Consider the following 6452-nt stretch of genomic DNA (forward strand, 5'->3'; position numbering starts at 1 on the left):
GGGGGGGGACGAGGGGGAGTATGAAATATATACATTTTTCATTGACATGTTTACTGTCTTCTATAAATCAAGAAACATTCACAAGGAATTTGTTTCCAGCTAGGAAAGAGAGAAGAACCCCTACGTGGCCCTCGGTGGGCTGCAGAACTGACAATCTTTCCAGGAGGGTAATTTTTTTTTGCGAGAAATAAAAACAATAGTTTTGCGAAGGGCTGTAAATTATGACAAATGTCTCTGCAGAAAAGATTCATTAGACCCCCGTAATTATCAATCAGAATCTGTCTGTCTGGAGGGGATAAATCTTCCCCCCGTCTCTGCATTCTTTGCACACAGCTATATCATTATATAGCCACCTATCAAAAAACCTTTCTTGTCTGCAGGCGAATTAGATGTATTGTTACTATAGCGAGGCCCTTCTCCGGCAGCCGTCGCCGGTGTTGTAACATGCCAAGTGTGCCTATGCTGCCGAGTTTATAAACTCCTGTAGGAAATATAAACATGCAGGATTAAAGGGAACCTGTCACGGTTGGGCCAATGCAACTGTTCCACTTCCAGTCAGAGGAAGTTTTCCTCTGACCGGCAGTGCCGTAGGGGAATATGGAGCCGGCTTCCTGTGTGGTCAGGAACTCCGCCCCCCTGGCTATATCTCAAACCTTGTCTCAAAGTATCACCCTAAGCGTCCCCTCCGCTCTTCCCAAGACCTCCTGCTTCTATCTCCCTCGTCAAATCCTCCCATGCTCGCCTCCAGGACCTCTGTCTGTAGAGTCTCTCCCATCCTCTGGAACTCTTTACCCCCAACCTGTCCGTCTGTCTCCCACCTTGACTGCCTTTAGGCGTAACCTAAAGACTAACCTCTTCAGGGAAGCCTATCCCACCTCAACCTAACCACTCAACCATCACGTTCTCAGACAATTCCTCCCCACACAGCTCCCTCCTCATGTATCACCATCCAAAAACTGTAAGCCATCCAAAACTCCGCACCCGGCTATATCTCCAACCTTGTCTCAAAGTATCACCCTAACCGTCCCCTCCGCTCTTCCTAAGACCTTCTCCTTTCCAGCTCCCTCGTCAACTCCTCCCATGCTCGCCTCCAGGACTTCACTAGAGTCTCTCCCATTCTCTGGAACTCTCTACCCAAACCTGTCCCTCTGTCTCCCACTCTGACTGCCTTTAGGCGATCACTTAAGACTCATCTCTTCAGGGAAGCCGATCCCACCTCAACCTAACCACTGAACCTTCACATTCTCACATAATTCATTCCCACAGCTACCACAGCTACCTCCTCATGTATCACTTCCCCCTCCTCTTTCAGATTGTAAGCCCTCAGGGGCGGGGCCCTCCTTACCATCTTGTCTTGAACTGTATTGTAACTGTAATGTCTTCCTTATATTGTAAAGCGCTGCGCACACTGTTGGCGCTCTATAAATACTATGTAATAATAATAATAATGTATCAAAACCAATTTATTTCTTTTAAACACTCATTTTATTCCTTGCATCTCAGCGTTGCTGATCTCCCGCGGCCTCTCCGCAGCCACCTCTTGCCTACGTGAACTTCAGTTGCGGCTGCATGGCTTCTGATGCTGACAGTGGACCGTGTATACATAACATGTGCTGAAACGGCCTCTTGCGGTCTCCTGTTGCAGGGTGACAACGCAGGAGTACAAACAAGAGACAGAGACAGAGCGTTGGCACGCTATAACAGGAAGTGCCTGAACAAGGACCTTCATCTTCATGGGGGGGGAGGAGATTATTTTTAATAAAAGCTGCAGATTTCAGATTTTAAAATATTGGAAAATGGCGTTTGAATTGACATTACCATTATTTGAGATGTTAGAGATTGGCATGACATATACTTTAGATCAGTGTTTTTCAACCTGTGTAACCTCAGGGCCCACGTTTGTCCTCGGTCATTAGGTCGCGACCCAAGTCACACTGCAATGGAACGCACGGCATTAGGGTATCAGGTGTTCCAGTGCGGGTGTACGAACTGTGGTTGGGAGGTAGGTTTGGGGTACCATTTAAATGAATGGCAACGCAACACACCTCCCACACCAGAATGCACGGCAGGCGCGATTGTGTGGTACAGTGCGTTAATCGTGCGGTACTATGCGATTATTGCGCTGTACTAGTGTGAATGGGCCCTCAAAAACACTGACATACATACACAACCTCAATCCCCCACACTCACAGACATTCTCACACACACATACAAATCCCAAATAAATTGAATTTTTTTTAGGGACCACCCAGTCTCCCTACCTTTTGAGAACCGGAGCGGATCCTCAGCCTGGGGTCCAGTGCTGGCTGCTGTGCTGTGACGGAGCTCCATCCATATGTTCATTGCTTGTACAGCTCCCTTGCACACCCTGTAGAGGTGCCGGGAGCCAGAATGTGACGTCACTCCGGTCCAGGCAACTCTATAGGAAACGTGGGGGAGCTGTAAGCAATCTATGTATGTATGGAGTTCCCTCATGGCCATGGCCCCATCCCATCTCAAGCCGACACTCGGCACCGGGCAGCATATTCTGAATGGCTGCTTGACGTGAGAACTGACAGCGCTGCGCTAGGGAGAGGCAGAGGAGCCTCTCACCTAGAAAGATGGAAGGCATGCGGTGACCCACTGAACACGGGGTCGCGACCCACTTTTGCGGCACAAGTAATAAGTAGAAGTGTTTTGCTGCACTCCTTACCGGTATAGGATGTTCCTTGAAATCCTGGTGGGTGCTCGTAGTGACCACGGATGGCGTCGTGAAGACATACAAGTTTGCAAAAGGATAATGGTGTGCCAGTGACCAGGGGCGTCCCGAGGCTCGGTGACACCCGGAGCGGTTACCGGGTGTCACCCCGCTGATTCGCCATGGCACGCGTGCGCGATGATGTCATCGCGCACGAGCGGTGATCTTCTGATACCTGCCGGCTATCTTGGTGAAAAACGCCGGCAGAGAGAGGAGGGGACAGTCACCTGCCGGGGCCGGGTCCCCTCCTCTCTCTCCTGATACTGTTGGGCGTTTGGTCCATGACCGAGCGCCCGACTTTTCAGAGGGGGGGTGACACCAAAATTACTGTCAGTGAATGTCAGTCATTTTGGTGTCACCCCTCCAATGGTGTCACCTGGGTGCGGGCCGCACCCCCCTTGTGACGCCACTGCTGGTGACATCCTTTTGCCACTTTTGGGTCACGACCCAACAGATGAGAACCAGAGCTTTAGGGATTATTCCCCAAAAAATGTGCAAAACATTTGCAAAAAAAATGATGTTTTCCGATAACTGTATATAGATAATATATGTCATGTTAGATATATTGAGTATATGAAATCCTTTTTTTATTTCACATACCATCATTTATATTTTGGTCCACAACCTGGCCAAAAAGAAAAAAACAGTGACAGTTGACACCGTGTAACACTGCCAGGGAGCAAAAGATTTAAAGGAGAACTATGGGGTCAGGGCTTTTCCCCATAGTCCTCCTTAGGGTAACGGGAGGTCACAAACTAGCGTCCTCCCGTCACCCTAGGCTCAGTATATAGGGAGCTACAGCTCGCGGTATACTGAGACACCGCAGCTGAAGCGGATCCCAACAATTCTGTCTGGATCCACCCAGCTGCGTGAGTGACAGCTGGCTCTGCCTATCTAGAGGCAGAGCCAGCTGTACCCGCCCCCTCCCCCGTCCGTTCCGCCAGTCAGCGCTGGCGGATCGGAGCGGGGAGGGGGGAATCCAGCCCCTCCCCTGTCACGGCAGAGAGCCGTGACAGGATCGAGAGGTGAGAGAACGCCGGTATGTGTTCGCTCACCTCCCGATCTAATGAGCCGACCTGTGACAGTCTCATTGTCACAGGTCGGCTAGAACTATGAGGTGAGTGAAAAGCACTCCCCTCATAGTTCTCCTTTAAACCATAAGAATAAAGGTGACAACTGTACGCACCCATCACTGGTCTACTTTGCCCCCTTCCTTAGCTTTAGTTCACATGAGGGCAACTCTGGAGCTGAGAGTCAGATCTCAGAGGCCCTCCACTCTCTTGTCCACTGCCTGACCTCATGCTGATAATACATGGTGCCCCCCAACCCTTGAGGGTGCATTACACTGTCACATAGCAAAGCTTTCCGAATGTTAACACTCCATTTAACTATAAGAAGAAGATGCACACTCAGGAGCTTAGAGACAGCATGTATTATTATTAGCAAGGGGTCAGGTAGCTGCAGCAGCAGTTGTCAGACCACAGGAGGCCTCTCTGACTCTCAGCAGCTCTAGAGCCATCTGCAGACGCGCGGCTCTTTGGGGCACATGGCTAACAAAGTGACAGATATGATCTAATCTAAGGGAATGCTGCGAGCTGCCCTGAAGTGAGATTGCATTCCATGGGAACAAAGGAGAGGAACCAAGGAAGAGAGCTGAGGAGGTTTTGTGCGTTAACACACATTTAGTTCTAAGAATGAAAAAAAAAAAGACCAAGTGCCGAAGGAGAATTGGGCCAGGGGGTAGGGGAGAATTTGACCCCTAGGCCAGTACTAATAAAACACATTGGGCTGGTGGTCCTGAGTGGAAATACTCCAAGATTTAGACCTCGATCAGAATGGGACAGTCAATGGCGCATACTGGGCATTATATGGTTACCCGCTCCCTGTCCAGACTTGCCAACACAAAGTCCATCAGGGGGGAGTCCTCCAGCACTTTCATGATTCTTAAATGTCATGTCGGCAGAGTGGAGTCCTCCAGCACCTTCATTGATCCTACATGTCATGTGACTGAGAACTATTATTAGGCAGGGACACAGCCTTGTATATGAGAGACCAAAATCTTTTAATGATAAAAGTTGGTTCACAGCAGGAAAACACAAAACATCTGATGCGTTTCAGGGGTCAAACCCCCCACCCCCCTCCCCCCATATTCAGGGCTTTGGTTAGAATGATGGTGGGACTCTTGAGATGGCATAATCCCCAGGGATGCTTATGTGATGGTGTGAACGTCCTGGAACACCTTGATCTTAGTAGTACTGAGTAGTGATGAGCAAACTGGCCTGGGTTTCATGCGCTTGGACGTTCACAGAGTTTTGATTGGCGGGCAAACTGGCCAAATCCTTCGCCTGTTTAGTAAACTGCAAACAGCTTAGGTTCGGGTCAAACCCATGGTCAACTCAAGCCCAAAGCACATCCCCAATCCTGAGTAGAAGAAACCTCTTATGCCCCTTGTAGCTGACCCTTGACCCACCATCTTTCTAAACAGAGCGCCGAAGAAGGGGGAGTTTGACCTCCGAAAACGCTTTGGCTCTTTTGTGGTTTCCTGCTGAGAAACAACTTTTATTGTTATAAGATTTTGGACTCTCATTGCTCTCATTAGACCTAATACATCGGTATTGTCAATTCTGGGTTAGCCCCCCTACCACTACCTAAATCAAGGGGTGTCCCTGTTTTATGGAGAGCTCTCCGAGCCCAATCAGTAGTCCAAGTTTGGTGAACACCACAGCAATTGAGCCCAGTGAGAACTGACACGCTGCAGATTTGCATCCAGAACCCCATTTTTCACCTTTTTAGGGACAGAGTATGCTGAATAAGGACCTTCAAGAAGCTGCAAACAGCTTGGGTCGAACCCATGGTCAACTCAAGGCTGAAGCTCATCCCCCAATCCTGAGTAACCTAAACCTCTTATTCCATCTTAAGAGTGCCACCTTCTTTCTAACCAGAGACCTGAAAAAGGGGGCATTTTACCCCCAAAACGTGTTGACTGTTTTGTGTTTTCCTTGTGAGCCAACTTTTATCACCACAAGATTTTGGACTCTTGGTCATCTCGGTCTCCCATTAGACTGCATACACATACATTGTCCATTCTGGGTTACCCTCTTTACTCAAGGGGTGCCCCCGTTTTGTGGAGAGCTCTCCGAACCCAGTCACAGGTTCGGTGAATGCCGGAGCAGTTGTGCCCACTCACGCTTTGACTGACGCACCTCAGATTTGTATCCAGCGCCTCGTTTTTCACCGAGCGTGCCAGTATAAGGACCTTCATAGCAGGACCACCAGGACGTATCTAACCGATGATCGGACTGACATATAATGTAAACTTTACCCTGAAATCACTGCAACCTCTTCACCTGTGCCCAGTCCTTAGCATGGACCCATCCCCACATCCCCCTGCTGGTATATATGCCGCATGTTGGCTCTGGTGCTGAGCACTGTGGGACCCCCCAGTAGTGTCCAGTTGACCTCTGGGTGGCCCCAGCAGGATTCCAGTGGTCGCATCTCTTTATTACACCTTGACCTTTTTTTGGGGAGCTGTTTTTCCCTCTCTGCTGTTCTTGTCTTTAACCTAATTTTGCCTCTCGAGAAGAAGCTGCTGCTATTATGGATGCATATTTCAAACGTGTCTGAGCACGGAGTCCGAGACATTTCACTCGGAGCCCGGGGCCACAGATTCGCCTCCAACAGAACCTTCTTCTTTTTTTTTTTTTTGGTGTTTGGG

At 49.3% G+C, this 6452-nt stretch overlaps 1 protein-coding gene across 1 annotated transcript in view; it reads right to left on the reverse strand.

The window, feature by feature from the left end:
* WNT3A (Wnt family member 3A) overlaps positions 1 to 6452 on the reverse strand; it is an 83851-nt gene that overhangs the window by 29492 nt on the left and 47907 nt on the right. The window lies entirely within an intron of this gene.

The sequence above is a fragment of the Nanorana parkeri genome, unplaced genomic scaffold, assembly GCF_000935625.1.
Source record: "Nanorana parkeri isolate BGI_ZX_2015 unplaced genomic scaffold, ASM93562v1 scaffold351, whole genome shotgun sequence".
Lineage (NCBI taxonomy): Eukaryota > Metazoa > Chordata > Amphibia > Anura > Dicroglossidae > Nanorana > Nanorana parkeri.